Source organism: Papio anubis, chromosome 14, assembly GCF_008728515.1.
Source record: "Papio anubis isolate 15944 chromosome 14, Panubis1.0, whole genome shotgun sequence".
In the NCBI taxonomy this organism is placed as follows: domain Eukaryota; kingdom Metazoa; phylum Chordata; class Mammalia; order Primates; family Cercopithecidae; genus Papio; species Papio anubis.
Window position 1 is genome coordinate 17910067 of NC_044989.1, and position 16705 is coordinate 17926771.

A 16705-nucleotide genomic window follows, 5' to 3' on the forward strand; every position below is an offset into this window, starting at 1 on the left:
TTTTCAGGCAGTTCTGGGTTTGGAGTTTTGCTGAGGACCCACCCTAACTCCCTGCCTGATGGGTTTCTTTCTTCCTCCTCTCTCACAAGCTCTTAAGTTTTAAAAATAAACTATATTATTTTAAATTTATTAATTTTAACTTATTTTTATTTTTCACTTCTATTTTTCTTAGGACTTATGTACTTATTTAACTTAGTGGTGGCAGTGGTCTTGATTATGACTTCTTAAATTTAACATCTAGCCTCTTTCTATTTTCTTTCCTTCCCTCTTTCCTTCCTGATACGATTTGGCTGTGTCTCCACTCATAGCTCATCTTGAATTGTAACTCCCGCAGTTCCTACATGTTGTGAAAGGAACCCAGTGGGAAATGATTTAATTATGGGGGCGGTTCTTTCCTGCCTTGTTCTCATGATAGTGAATAAGTCTCCCAAGACCTGCTGGTTTTAAAAAGAGGCATTTCCCTGCACCAGCTCTGTTCTCTTGTCTGCTGCCATGTGAGACTGCCTTTCACCTTTCACCATGATTTTGAGGCCTTCCCAGCCACAAGGAAATGTAAGTCCATCAAACTTCTTTATTTTGTAAATTACCAGTCCCATGTATGTCTTTATTAGCAGCATGAAAATGGACTAATACAATAAATCAGTACCAGTACAGTGGGGTGCTGCTGAAAAGATATCAAAAAATGTGGAAGTGACTTTGGAAATGGGTAACAGGCAGAGGTTGGAACAGATTGGAGGGCTCAGAAGAAGACAGGAAAATGTGGGAAAGTTTGGAACTCCCTAGAGATTTGTTGAATGGCTTTGGCCAAAATGCTAATAATGATATGGACAATGAAATCCAAGCTGAGTGGTCTCAGATGGAGATAAGGAACTTGTTGGGAACTGGAGCAAAGGTGACTCTTGTTGTGTTTTAGCAAAGAGACTGGTGGCATTGTGCCCCTATCCTAGAGATTTGTGGAACTTTGAAATTGAGAGGGATAGTTTAGGATATCTAACGGAAGAAATTTCTAAGCAGCAAAACATTCAAGAGGTGACTTGGGTGCTGTTAAAGGCATTCAGTTTTATAAGGGAAGCAGAGCATAAGAGTTCAGAAAATTTGCAGCCTGACATTGCAATAGAAAATAAAATTTCATTTTCTGAGGAGAAATTCAAGCTGGCTGCAGAGATTTGCATAAGTAACGAGAAGCTGAATGTTATTCCCCAGTATAATGGGAAAAATATCTCCAGGGCATGTCAGAGGTCTTCATGGCAGCCCCTCTTATCACAGGCCCAGAGGCCTATAAAAGGAACAAGTGGTTTTGTGGGCTAGGCCTAGGGTCGCTCTGCGGTGTGCAGCCTAGGGACTTGATGCCCTACGTCCCAGCTGCTTCAGCCATGTCTTAAAGGGGCCAATGTAGAGCTCAGGCCATAGCTTCAAAGGATGCAAGCACCAAGCCTTTGCAGCTTCCACATGGTGTTGAGCCTGCGAGTGCACAAAAGTTAAGAATTGGGGCTTGGGAACCTCCCCCTAGATTTCAGGAGATGTATGAAAATGCATGGATGTCCATGCAGAAGTTTGCTGCAGGGTGGAGGCCCTCATGGAAAACCTTTGCTAGGGCAGTGCAGAAGGGAAATGTGGGGGCAGAGCCCCCACACAGAGTCCCAACTGGGATACCACCTAGTGGAGCTGTGAGAAGATGGCCACTGTCCTCCAGACCCCAGAGTGGTAGATTCACCAACAGTTTGCACTGTGAGACTGGAAAAGCCACAGACACTCAATGCTAGCCAGTGAAGGCAGCCAGGAGGGAGGCTATACCCTGCAAAGCCATAGGAATGGAGCTGTCCAAGACCATGGGAACCCACCTCTTGCATCAGTGTGACCTGGATGTGAAACACGAAGTCACGGGAGATGATTTTGGAGCTTTAAGATTTGACTGCCCTGCTGGATATCAGACTTGCATGGGGCCTGTAGACCCTTTGTTTTGGCTAATTTCTTCCATTTGGAATGGCTATATTTACCCAATACCTGTACCCCCATTGTACCTAGGAAGTAACGAACTTGCTTTTGATTTTACAGGATCATAGGTGGAAGAGACTTGCCTTGTCTTGGATGAGACTTTGGACTTTAGACTGTGGACTTTTGAGTTAATGCTGAGATGAAGTAAGACTTTAGGGGACTTTCGGGAAGGAATGATAGGTTTTGAAAAGTAAGGACATGAAATTTTGGAGGGCCCAGAGTGGAATGATATGATTTGGCTGTGTCCCCACCCAAATATTTTGAATTCTAACTCCCACAATTCCCATGTGTCATGGGAGGAACCCGGTGGGAGGTGATTGAATTATGTGGATAGGTCTTTCTGGTGCTGTTCTCATGATAGTGAATGAGTCTCATGAGATCTGATGGTTTTAGAAAGGGGAGTTTCCCTATATAAGTTCTCTTCTCTTGTCTGTTGCCATGTGAAATTTGCCTTTCACCTTCTGCCATCATTGTGAGGCCTTCCCAGCTATGTGGAACTCTAAGTTTATTAAATCTCTTTCTTCTGGAAATTGCCCACTCAGATATGTCTTTATCAGTTGTGTAAAAACGGACTAATACTCCTCCCTTCCTCTTCTCACTTCTTCTCTCTCTTTCACTCTTTCTAATATGTTTGCTTCTGAATATAGCTTAAGTTCGAGTATATAAAATTAGAAAATTAACATTCCTTTTGTTTTCTAAATTATTTTATACTGATTTTCCTCTTTTGCCTGAAAATTTATAGGAATATTTTAGTATTCCTCAGCACTTGGACTTTTTATTTAAAATTTGTTTGACCACATTGTTAGAATGTATTCTCTACAATATCTGTCTTTCAGATTTTATTGATAATTGAATTGCTTTGTTTTATTCCAGCTAGTGTTCAATCAATTTTTGTAAATATTTCATGGACACTTGAAAGGGATGCATATTTTTTGTAAAGCACAGCATCCAGTAGGTACCTATTGATTACATCTTATTATATACTTCAAATTATTGATAGCCATGAGATGGACTATGAGTAGCATGCAAAAATCTTCCTCAATATGTGTATTTTTGTTAGTTTTTATATTTTATATTTAGGAAGGTACCTTATTTCAAAACTATGCTATTTCTCACATCGAAGTTTATGACTCATGTTTTAGTTGTGAACGGATCCACTAATTAGTATTAATTAATAATCTCTGCTCTATCGCTTAACATCTTAAATATATTGAATGTTGTTTAATATTACCACTACTGTTGTCTTTATATTTGCTTTTGCCTATTTATACTTTTACTTTAGCTTTCTCTTATGAAGCATATCTTGTAAGTAATGTGTATTTTTTAATTTGATGTAAGGTATTTGATTTTTAAAATAGAACTTAAACTATTTAAATTATTGTAATGCTGACATGTTTGGTCTTGTTTCAATCATCTTGCCCTGGCTTTCTGATTTTTAGGGTTTTTTTGTAATTCTTGTTTTTCTGATAATTTTTTGCTTTGTTGTTTTCACTTTAATGATTTGAATGACAGAATAATATTTCCAACTCAAAAAATTTAGGCTGGACATGGTGGCTCATGCCTGTAATGCAAACACTTTGGGAGGCTGAGGTGGGTGGGTTGCTTGAGCTCAGGTGTTCAAGATTAGACTGGGCAACATGGCAAGACCCTGTCTCAATAAAAAAAAATGCAATTTTTTACGTTTCTAAAATATAATTGGATAAGCCATTTTTGATATTAAAGTTATTAATGAATCTGAAAAATAAATAATTTTGTAACCAGAGAAATGAATGCCACTTTTACATTCTGCTCTGCTTCCCCCCTCTTTTTAAAATTGATTCCAGAATTTTACAATTTGGAATCCAGATATTGTTCACAAAAATTTTAAAAAGTGGTAAAAATTTGTGACTTCATAATAAACACACACAAACATACCACACACACCACACATCACACTTGCCATACACACATACAGGCAGTTTTCATGTTAATATGGGACTGTAAAAAATTACTATCCACCTAAAACACTACCAAATGATCTTATGATTCTTCCATGACCCTTTTTGACAAGACATGTATAACTCTCTCATTGTTAGCTATATAATATATAGGGAAATGAAAGAAATAGTAAAACTAATATTTATTACATGATTTTTAAAAAAAGATTTACTGATATATAATTCATATATTATAAAATGTAGCCTTTTAAAGTGTATAATGGAGTATTTTTTAGTATATTGAGAGAGCTGTGCAACTACCACCACGACTTAATTTCAGAACATCTCTTCACTGAAGAAAGAAACCCCATTCCCAGTAGCAGTTACTCCTTATCCCTCGCTGACTCCAAACCATGGCCACCACCAATCTAATTTTTGTCTCTGTGTATTTGCTTATTATGGACATTTAATGTAAATGGAATCATACAATATGTGATCTTTTGTAACTGACTCTTTCACTTAGCATAAATTTTCATGATTTATCCATATTGGAGCATGTATCAGTATTTATTCCTTTTTGTGGCCAAATAATATTCCATTGCATGGATATACCACATTTGGTTCATCCATTCATCAGTTGATGGACAAATTTTAAGCAACCAAATAATAAGTGACCAAATAAATAAGTGGTTGAGTATCTCCTCTAATAACCATGTTGATCTTATTTTTCCAAGATCCAACACTAAATTCAGAAAAAAACCAAAGGTGTCTTTTACAACTGAACCATCTTCCAGGTTTCCCAGAGAGCCCCTGGAAAACACAGAAACTTGTTGTTTTCCTTATAATTATGTTTGTTATATATGCTTCATGTTTTTAAGATGGCTTAACATTATGGAAGTGCTGCAGGGTGAATGTCAAGTGAAAAAGTGAAGATTCTCTTTCCATATGTAAGTGCTGGTTAATTTTGTTCAGATAAAAGTTAATTAATATAAATATATTAGAGACTGTACTGTTTTCAGGAAGAATCAAAAGGTTCTGGAGATTTGTCAAGCCATGCAAGGATCATAATATGTCTTTTCCTACAGATTAAATATTAATCAAATTCTTATGGAATAGTTATGTATGGTATACTCTGAAGGATAGTTTTAGTCTCATTCTGATACTTCTGGTTACTGTGCTATTTATTCTCATCATCAAGTAGTTTTACTTTCCCCTCGTGCTTGTCTGAGGAGCTCTTACAAGCTATAGAATAGAAATGAAATCTTCAGTTGTCCAAAGATGGACAGTTTTAGAGTCTTGTGGTAAGAACCATGTCAAGTACTCTTAACTATTTATACTTCAAAGAATAGATGTGGATATAGGTTCAAAACTGACATTGCTTAGACAATTGTCCCATAGCACCAGGAGACATGTTATATTTTGAGGCCTCTTTAGAGTCGAAAGCAGATGACTCTATGAGAGCAGACTGCAAAGATCCAGCAAAACAAGAATTAATTACATAGAACTAAATGAATTTATGACAGCAAACAAATTGTGGTTATTTTTCCTGCAATATCATCAGCAGTTTTTTAACATTCAAATTTTAATGGGAATATGAGGACATCCTTTATCTTTCTTTTTGATTTATCTTGAACCCTGCGTTGAGTAGACAACAGAAATAAAAACTTTAAACAATAAAATTGTATTCTTCCTGATTACTAAGAATTCACAAACAAACGGTTTTACTGGGTCTCTTTACTTGTAAAATGGCAATATAGTAATTTTTGAAGGTTCAATAAAAACTTTATTTTGCCACAGAGGCTATATCTGGCCAGTCATATTTGAAAATAAATCTAATTTGATTAGTTATGACAAATTCACCATTAAGAAATAACACTCTACTTCATCTCTGTAGGACAAAAATCTACAATGTGAGCTATAATTTCATAATACTGTGGCCATAATCAATCATATATAAGAAGCGTGGAACCAGGACTCATGAAGTCCTTTCTGGAATCTCTTCTGGTGCCTGTTCTATGGCTGATAGCATTCCAATCTTACAGGTAAAAAGTAAGGTCACTTTCTGGCAGGCCAAACATTTTAGATGATTTTGGGGACCTCAAGAAAAGAGAATTCACCTACATTTGTAGGTGATGCAGGTGAAATAGAGTGAAGATAAATTTTGGGAGTTTGGTTTCTTAGCCTCAGAATAGGAGTAGGAATAACAGAGGTTTTTAAAAGTCTACTGTTATTATTATGAAGCCTCCAGTCAGAAGTTAATTTTCTGTCCTTAGTAGTTACTCAACACATTATGATGCTGGATTTATGACATGGATACTAATGCATTGCCACATTTTTTTGTTGGTAAATTAATCAGGCCAAAACACAAGAAAGCTAGCCTTTTTGGGATCAACAAGAACCTTTAGAGATTATTTATAATCACTAGGATTAAGAAAAATTATCAAAAACTTGGAAATAAGTGAAAAAGGTGACTGCATGTCCTTTCAAAATACCAGAGCATTGTTTAACAGACCTACCCAAGGACCGTTTAATTTTTAGGGGTATAATCATTTGTTTGACTTCTTACATATGATTGATTAGGGCCACAGTATTATGAAATTACAGCTCACATTGTAGATTTTTGTCCTACAATGATGAAAACATTTTTGTGCATTAGAAAAGATAAACCCAAATGTTGAAGTTTTATTGCTCTGTCAATTATTAAGTAGTTATATTTCTAACCCAGCAGTTATTGTCCAGCATTTATTTTTCAGAGATTATATATATTCATTTTCTTGAATTCTCCTGTGAACCAGATTTATTATCTTGCCAAGTCCCTTATTAGTTAGTTGACATATGTTTATTCTATAATTTTATGAATCATGTTTTTAGCTTTTTCAATATGATATTTTGACACTATTATCTCTATTTACCCTCATTACCACACAAAGTCTAAGAGTAAGGATCTTTTCCCTTCTTTTGCTCTCTAAAAAGAAGATTCCTTTCAATAGGAAGTGGTCTTTTTTCAGATAAAGGAACATTTTCTCCTATTAATGTTTTTGTTTCTTGTATATATTTTTAGTTTCCAATAATTTTGATCTCAGTGTACTCTATATGCTGTTTATCCTCTCTTCTTTCATCATCATCATCTTTGCTCTTTGATCTGCATCTTGGACCAAAGACCTGTAAAACTTTCCTTCCACATGTATTCAACTTTTAGGGAAGTAGATTCTGCTTTGCCCAATTTTCACAAAAAAAATTCAATTTCGTACATGCATTTTTAGTTACTTTTAATCTAATTTTCCTTGGTGCCTTTTTAAACTCAACTTTCAGTTTAACAACTCTACCCCTTATGACTTTCTATATACGTTTTGAAGTCATGTTTCCTTATATTCTATTGAATCAAAGCCTATATTTTATGACATATTCTGTTTATTATAGAAAAGTTTTTGTTTTTCCGAGGTTGAGTTTTCCTCTCCACTTTCAGGGTATTTCTCTCCTTATATGGCAGGATGTGTGTGTGTGTATGCGCACTGTCTAGGCTGGCAATAATTCTTTGTTTTCTCATCTGTCAATGAGGAGAAATCTCTCAAGACCTGGTGTCTGCCAATTTAAAAAAAGACATAGATTTCCCTTGACCTTCTCCATCCACTTGCATGCTTATAGATCCCAGAATAGCTTTAAGTCTTGTGTCTGAATTAATGCACTAAGTCCCTAGCCAAGTTTTACTTTCTTACCATTCCTCATTTGGTGCAGCCCTGATAGACTGCCGACATGGCCTCATTTCCTTACTTGAGTAAGGAATATCCATCTCCAGGGCAGCACTTTCCAAATCAGACTGTTCCTCAAAATCATCTGAAGAACCTAAGAGGTAAGTATATTTCCCAGATCCCATCTCATCTTAATCTCTGGAGGTAGGACTTGGATTGCATTTCTTAAAGGTTTCCCAAGTAACTGTGATGCAGCTAGTGAACAATCCCATATTTAAGAATAACTGGGCCAGGTGCGGTGGCTCACGCCTGTAATCCCAGCACTTTGGGAGGCCAAGGCGGGTGGATCATGAGGTCGGGAGATCAAGACCATCCTGATTAACATGGTGGAACTCGGTCTCTACTAAAAATACAAAAATTAGCTGGGCATGGTGGCGGGTGCCTGTAGTCCCAGCTACTCGGGAGGCTGAGGCAGGAGAATGGCGTGAACTAGGGAGGTGGAGCTTGCAGTGAGCCGAGATCACGCCAATGCACTCCAGCCTGGGCGACAGAGCAAGACTCAGTCTCAATAAAAACAAAAAAACAAAAAGAATAACTAAATGTATCTGTGACAATTTATAACTTTGGTTTCACCTATAATCTCAGCTGGTCTTACATCCAGAGTTCACCTATAGCACTCTATTGGCCATGACCACACCTAATAATATTTCTTCTACCCCAAATGTTGTTGCACAACAGAGTTGCAAGCTATAAGTGGATGTAGATGGTAATGGATTGAGAGAAGAAAGAATAAACCCTACTTATAAAAAAAAGAATCTTCATAATAAGGGAACAGTTTCCTGATTTCCAGTTTTATATAGAACTAGGCCAGTGGAATGAATTGGAATTATATTCACAGCTAATTCCTAGCTGGCCAAACTCGGCTGTTTTAGAACATGGGTTTCTCTCAATCAGTTGTCTTATAGTTTCATTTAATGGACCTTGCCCCAAGGCTCCAGAGTTTGCTGTCCTTTCCTAGATAGCAAGATGCCTGAGTGCAGCAACAATGACTCTCCGACTCTGTATTTCCATCATCTCCATGGTGCCTGACACGTAACCAACTTTCACAGATATGTGCTAATGCCAGAATTAATGCTTTTGGTGATTGCTTGCCTATACTCCTCAGTACTCAAAGTTATAACTTTGTCTGTAATGTCTGCAAACAGTGTCTCACTCTGTTGCCCAGCCTGGAGTACAGTGGAGCAATCTCATCTCACTGCAACCTCTGTCTCCCAAGTTCAAGCGATTTTCATGCCTCAGCATCCCAAGTAGCTGGGATTGCAGACGGTGCACCACCATGCCCGGCTAATATTTGCATTTTTAGTAGAGACAGCGGTTTGCTATATTAACCATGGCCAGGCTGGTCTCGGACTCCTAGGCTCAAGTGATCCTCCTGCCTCGGCCCCACAAAGTGTGGAATTACAGATGGAGCTACCACGCCTGGCTTACAATGGACATTTTAATAGGAAAATAGGAAAGGTACTATATCAGGGCCTGTAACGTGATAGACCACTTCCACCCATAAGCTCTGTTGTTAATTACCTCATCAGAAAAATGAGAAACTATCTTGGAGTGTGTACTTGAGTGAGAGCAGAGAGAGGAAGAAACATTCAGAAAACTGCATCTTTTATATGCCTTAGAGATTGCAAATTACCTTGTTTTAGTAACATTACATTTCAGACATCAGCAACATTGCTTTTTTTATAAACTTGATCTTACAGCTTTTTTATTTATGCCATGTTATAAAGACACAAAAACATAACACCAAATTGATTCTAACCTCCAACATACTTTTTATGAAAATTTAAATTTGGATTCACAGCAAGGAGTGAGATTTTCTTTTCTTTAGGATCAGACTGAATAATTAGTTTAGTAATAAACTTAAAGCAGAAAAACAGAGATAGCACTTTCCTTATGTTGGCAATTCAGTTTCCTCAAAACTGTTTTACTAAAAATTATGCCATTTATTTTAATTTTTTTAAAGAGTGAAGATTGCTTATTTAGAGTAAAGTTATTGTTTGTTTTGTTTTTGGTCAATCTCTTCTTTTTATTAAGTGACCTATTCCAAAATTATTTTTTAAATAGGAATTTGCATGTCATCTAAATTTGAGTACAAATCTGGTATGTAGAAATTCTGATTAAGATTAGGGTCCAGGTGTGGTGGCTCACACCTATAATCCCAGCACTTCGGGAGGCTGAAGCAGGAGGATTCCTTGAAGCCAGGAGTTCAAGATCAGCCTGAGCAACAAAAAAAGACCCCCATCTCTATAAAAATTAAAAAAAAAAAAAACACTAAGTAGACTGAGAATATAAAATATATCTTCTCTTGCTTTTATGAGCTGTCTGACATTTGAAGTAAGTCTGTTGTCATGCCTATGTTTCACGTCATATATTGCCACAGGCCATGTTTGGATATCTGGACTTGTGTTTTTTTTACCTTTTATGTTTGGTTTGGTAACTTTTAAGGACTGAATAGAGAAATGTATAAATAATTGGAAAATGATTTTAAAGTATTATATTTTTCTCAATTGGAATTCATAAAGTATATCCTGTTAGAAATGGTGTAGATGATGTATGCTTTCAGAGGACTAACCATTTTTAAAAGAGAAAGCACATTACCATCAGTATATTTTTCTTGTAGCATAGGACAAAGTGACAAAAAGTAGATAAGGAAGGATTGATATGTGTGTGAATGGGGTGGCCAGGGGGGTACCCATTGAAGTAAATACCATATAGGTAAATTATATCTAGCAGGGAGGTCTGTAAGCATTAGCTACATTTATGTTTGTTTTTAAGAATGACAAAAGCAAAAAGACATCAAGTCAGTCATTTGTATACATGTATTTATGTTCTCAAGTGCTAACTATGCTATGCATTGTGCAGCTCGTCTACTGAGATGGAAGAGGCTGTGAGGAAAGAGTCAGGAAAATGGTGCTGGGCAGCTCTGGGAAAGTAAAAAAATATCCAACTTTATTTTGAAAAATACATGCAGGTGCCAAGGAAAATTTATACACATACCAAATTCTAACTGGATTTCAGCCAGATTATCTTAAGACATTGAGTCCCAATGGCTTTTTCTTTTGTGCTTATTAAAAAAAAAATTACATTGAATTGTTACTTTTTTTTCAAGTAAACCTATTCTGTGGCAGCGTCCAAATATAGCCAATCTGAAGAATAAAAACACAGCATGTGGAACCTCAACTATCCACGTACCGGCAGGTGAGGACACAAGTGTATCTTCTCAGGGGTAAAGTTAACGTTGTGTGAAATTGTGGGAACTGGCGAATGACTTGATCTCACAGTGAAGAATATCACAAAGAGTGTGTCTTATAGCTGTGGCTGGCAGGATGAGCTGCACTGTCTTCCATCTCAGGCATCACCAATTTTATATCTAAAAGCTTTGTCTGAGATGGAAGACTGTGCAGCTGGAAACAAGACATGTATAGTCTAGGATGAACCCCACTCACATGAGAACATTCCCTGCTTCCTTTGCTGCCAGCTTCTTGCTGGAAGCCAGACCAACAGTGCTGATCCTGCCAGCCACAGCTATAAAGAGTGCCAAGATGAAAGCCAAATGGATTAAGGCAGCAGAAATATTATCTGTAACTTCTGACTCCAAGTTATGGGTGATTTGGTTGGAGTGTGAAATGAATACCCCAAATTTGGAAGACTAGGTGTGCTTTGCTTTCTGGAGCTGTCTGGTGTTGGCCAAGCATCTCTCTCTCTGTTCAGTTCATCTCAGAGCCTCCCCATCTGTGGTCTAAGTTGGACTTCTTCACAGCATGGTGGTTTCGGGTCAATTGGATTTCTTATATGGAAGCTGAAGTCTTTCAAAGTGATTATCCTATCTAGCATGGTGGAAGCTACATTGTCTTTTATGATCTAGCTTCACAAGTCACTCAGTACCATGTCTGGTGCATTTGATTGGTTATAAGTAAGGCACGAACACACTCAGATTCAAAGAGAGGAGTATGAGACTCTGTTGATAGAGGAGAAGGAAATATTCTAGAAAAACACATGGAATTGGAGGTACTGTGGAAAACATTTTTGGAAGGTTGCAATCTGCCACAGTCATCACCAAGCCACTTGTGGGAGGCTTCGATCACCAGTCACCTCTGCCTCTGGTTGTGCTTGTTATGTTCTCTCATCACAAGGAACTTGTCCTCTGAGATGCAGCTTTCACATGAGGTCTAGAGATTGTCCCTTATAATAACTATTTTAGGAACAGAGACTCAGGTAAGTCTTTCCTAGTGTCCTAAAATCACACCATGCTGCATTCTTCTAAATCCAAGCTAATGTGCCTTCATGAACATGTATCTGGTGGCTCATTTTGTGGCTTTTCTTCTCTGAAAGTGTGTCTGCATCTGTGGGCATATGAGCAGAGTGGGGCAGGAGGACAGAGAAAAGCAGAAGGAAGAGAAAAAAAGCACAAGTATGACAAAGCAGAATTTGAGATCTCTCTCATCTTCTCCGAGCCTCCTGAAGATGGTGCTGGGCCTGTGGGTTTTGGAGAGGCAGCCAGATTTGTTATCTAGTTATCTAGTCACATGCCAGAACATTTGATTCTCTTGTTTTATTCCAAAGCATTTAGTAGAGGGTTATTTAATTTTTCCTGGCTGATCTCAGCTGTGCTGCAAAGAATTAAACATTGACCAGAATTTTTTCTGGGGTAAAAGGTTAAAGGAGGGGGTCAGCACCCCCGGAGGCCAGCAGGGTAGTTGCAGCCACGATCTGTAGGACTCCTAGGGAGAAAGTGAGTCTCCTTCATTTACTCAATTATTCAGTCCACAAATATTCATTAAGTGCCGACTACACTGCCAGATTCTTTTCTAGGACTGAAACAATAGAGAGCAAGACAAAACAAAGAGTCTGCCCTCATGGAGCTTCCATTTTAGTGAGTGTATTAGTTAGTGTTACCTAGAGGGACAGAATTAATAGGATAGATGTATATACAAGGGGGAGTTTATTGAGTCACAGGATCACAAGGTGAAGTCCCACAGCGGGCCGTCTGCCAGCTGAGGAGCAAGGAAGCCAGTCTGAGTCCCAAAACCTCAAAAGCAGGGAAGCTGAGGGTGCAGCCTTCAGTCTGTGGCCAAAGACCTGAGAGCCCTTGCCAAATCACTGGTGTAAGTCCAAGAATCCAAAAGCTGAAGAACTTGGCGTCTGACGTTTGAGGGCAGGAAGCATCCACCATGGGAGAAAGATGAAAGCCTGAAAACTTGGCAAGTCTAGTCCTTCCACGTTCTGCCTGCTTCATTCTAGCCACACTAGCAACTGCCCACCCAGATTGAGGGTGGGTCTGCCTCTCCCAGTCCACTGACTCAAATGTTAATCTCCTTTGGCAACATCCTCACAGACACACTCAGAAACAATACTTTGCATCCTTCAATCCAATCAAGTTGACACTCAATATTAACCACCATAGACAAATAAACACATAGATACCTATAGAGATGCACACTCTGGAGAAAAATAGCAGGTAATGCAATACAGCATAATGAGGGTATTTAGATGGTGACTCTGAAGAGGTGACATTTGAACAGAGACTTGAATTAATGGAGTTGATTCAAGTCTAGATCCCCTGCCTTCCTCGTCATTTAAAAGAATTGTTTAAGTGAATGCATATTCTGGATTTTTCTTTCAGACTATAAATGTTTGTTATATGAAATGATTTTTCCGTGTGCATGTGCGTGCGTGTGTGTGTGTGTGTGTGTGTGTGTGTGTGTGTGTGTGTGTCTTACTTTGTTGCCCAGGCTGGAATACAGTGACACAATCACGACTTACTGCAATCTCAATCTTCTGGGCTCTAGCTATCCTCCCACCTCAAGCTCCCAAGTAGCTGGAACCACAGACATGCACCACGATGACTGGCTAATTTTTAAAAATTTTTGTAGAGATAGGTTCCCAATATTTTGCCCAAGCTGGTCTTAAACTCCTAGACTCAAGCAATTGTCCTATCTTGGCCTCCCAAACTGTTGGGATTACAGGTGTGAGTCACTGCACCCAGTGTAATTTGTGTGTTTTAAATACTTTAGTCACTTTCTTACATATTAACAAAGACTAAACAATAATTACTGGCCAGGAGTGGTGGCTACCACCTCTAATTCACCTTGGTAGGCTGAAGTGGGAGGATTGCTTGGGCTCAGAAGTTCAAGATCAGTTTGGACAACATAAAAAGGCCCCATCTCTACCAAAAAAGAGAGAGAGAGAGAAATTATTTGGGTGTGGTGGTGCATGTCTATAGTCCCATCTACTCTGGTGGGGGAAGCAGGAAGATCGCTTGAGCTCAGGAGGTGGAGGCTGCAGTGAGCTGTGATTGCATCATTGCACTGCAGCCTAGATGATAGAGCAAGACTCTGCCTAAAAAATAATAATAATGAAAATTATTATTATAATTACTAATTCAATGATTAGTTCCCTTACTTTACAAGTATAATTTTTCTCACTACATTTATTTAACTCTGTATTCCTTTGGCCAAGAGATGAATTTTTATTACTTTTTTCCCAAGGATGATGAGGGATTTTTGTGGTACTGATTGGGCCTAAGCAGAAAGAGGCAGTATGACACTCAGAAAATAATGTGATCACTCTAGTTTGTAATTTACTCTTCATCTGCCACTTGACAGCAGAGTAGTCTTGAAAAAGTCATTTAAGTTCTTTCAGCACAGTTTTTCTCATCTGTAAAATGGAGGATAATAGCTAATTTCTAAACATGTTGTGACTCTACAATCATAAATTCCTATAGACAAACAGTAGTGTTTTTTATTAGTGGTATTAGTCCCTAAGGTCTAGGACAAGCTGGTATACCTAGTAAAGATTGAGTCATCCCACATCAGTAAGACATTGAGGAAACTTCGTTGCTGGGATTTTTATTTCTCATGTTTCAGTTTAACCTGTAACTCTCAACTTCTCCAACAGCTCATATGTAACCAAAAACTATAGCATGTGTTACACTAAGAAGCTAAGGGATTAGTCCAGGTCACTCAGCTGGTGGATAGTAGAGGTGCAACCAGAATCACCTTTTCCTGACTGTGCTGAACATTGTCATGAGAGATTAAGTGACTTTGACCAAGTCTTAGGACCTAGACTTGATCAAAATGCTCAAGTCCAAAAATGTCCTCTAAAAAATGGTGTAAGTTACCAGGTGATTAATTTTGCTTTTAAAATATTTGGTCAGTACCAAAATAAATATCTCTGATTTTTTAAGAAGGAAGGAAAATTATTTGATGAAGAGAAGCATGAAAGGTAAAATTTGTCACTGACAGATCATAGAGAATTCAGCCTTGGCCGGGCAAGGAGGTTCACGCCTATAATCTTAACACTTTGGCAGGCCAAGTCAGGCAGATCCCTTGAACTCAGGAGTTTGAGACCAACCTGGGGAACATAGTGAGACCCCCATTTCAATAAAAATAAATAAATAAATAAAAAGAGAATTCAGCCTTGCTGAAATCATTAGCCTTTTCTTTAATTTTCCACTTCTGAACATGATATAACTGGTCTAATTGTGGAATGTAAATATCAGTAGTCAAAAAGCGTGATACTCAAGCCTTTTAAATCTGATTTTAGACACCAGTCTTCCCCTTAGTATCCAGAAAGCTGTCAATAGTCTTACAAAGAAGAAACTAGATGTTAGTTGTCTAAAGGAAAAAGCAGTAAATAATCTCTGTATTTAAATATTGTCACGTTAACTCATTTTTGATTGTGAGAACCACCCTTTGTCTTCTCAGACAATACAACCTGGAAATGCACGTCCTGTGACACTCACAGTGGCTGGAGTCCTCCTGTGGGGAATGTCTGAAGCTCCATTTCTGGCCATTTCTCAGCTCACTGCCAAAGTGTCCATCTGGATACCTATTACTGCACATTACAACCTGCCTTGTCATCAAATAGGGATATTTTTTGGCTCTGAGAGATCTGTGGGAAAAAAATGCCTGTATTTCTTTTGTTTTTGCTATAAAAATAAAAATGCTCTGGTAGGCATTTTCTCCTGATGTATCAAAAGTCACTTCCATCCATCGATTTTCAGAATGCCTTCATTGCTACTTTTCTTCATGGTCTGGAGAGATTGAGTGACTTGACTAGTGTTTCACAGTGATTTAGAGGCAGAGTTAAGATTGAATCCTGAGTTCCCTTATTTTTTCCTCTGGTGTACTAAATTACTACTTTATGCAACCTTTAGGTTCAAATGCCTCCTTTCAGCTCCTAGCTCCCCACTTCACTTCTTAAGAATGTCAGAAGTTACACTTTTCTTCTGGAAAATTATTCATAAATGACATGAAAAATTCTCATTATTACCCATGGAATACTTCACATTTGTGTATTTTAAACTTTCTTTGCAAAGCTGTTAAATGCTCTCAGGATATTAAGTAATTAAGTAATTATTGAATTTCTTTTTTGCCTGCTTGGATACTAACAGTGATCTTTTTAATTTCAAAGTATGACAAATTTACTTGCACCTTGGTAGGTTTCTACAGTGCTGTCATTCCACTGAGATGATCTGCTGTGTGACCTTTTCATATTGTCCCCTTGGGGACATGCTGACACTGAGGTGCCTCAAAGGCTGATGTTGCTGATCCTGGTGTACTATGGTGTGCCTTCTTACATATGCACTACCTTATTTGAGGCAAGAGAGGAATGAAAATCTTGAAAAGTAGTATCAGTAGGCTCTGAAATAATTATTATACGGCAATTGAGAAACATGTCATATCAGTTGTGTTTGAATATTGTCTTAGGGTTCTCCCCCCCATTAAAAAAACAGAACCAATACGATACACACACATGCGCACACACACACACACACACGAGGCATCTTCAAAGAGTTCATGGAAAATGCATGCTATATATTTTAAAAAACTGCATGGATATCAACATTTTTTGGACTACAATAAATTATACTAACATGTTATATCTGATCAGGATCTAGTTTAAGGCACTAAGAAGGTTAAAGTATCAGTTTGAAAAGAGCCTCTATTAGAGCAAAATGATTTCTGGTAAAACTGAAGCAAGAACAAACATCAGACTTATGGTGAAGTGGGTTGGAAGAATGGTGAAATCATTGATGTTTTA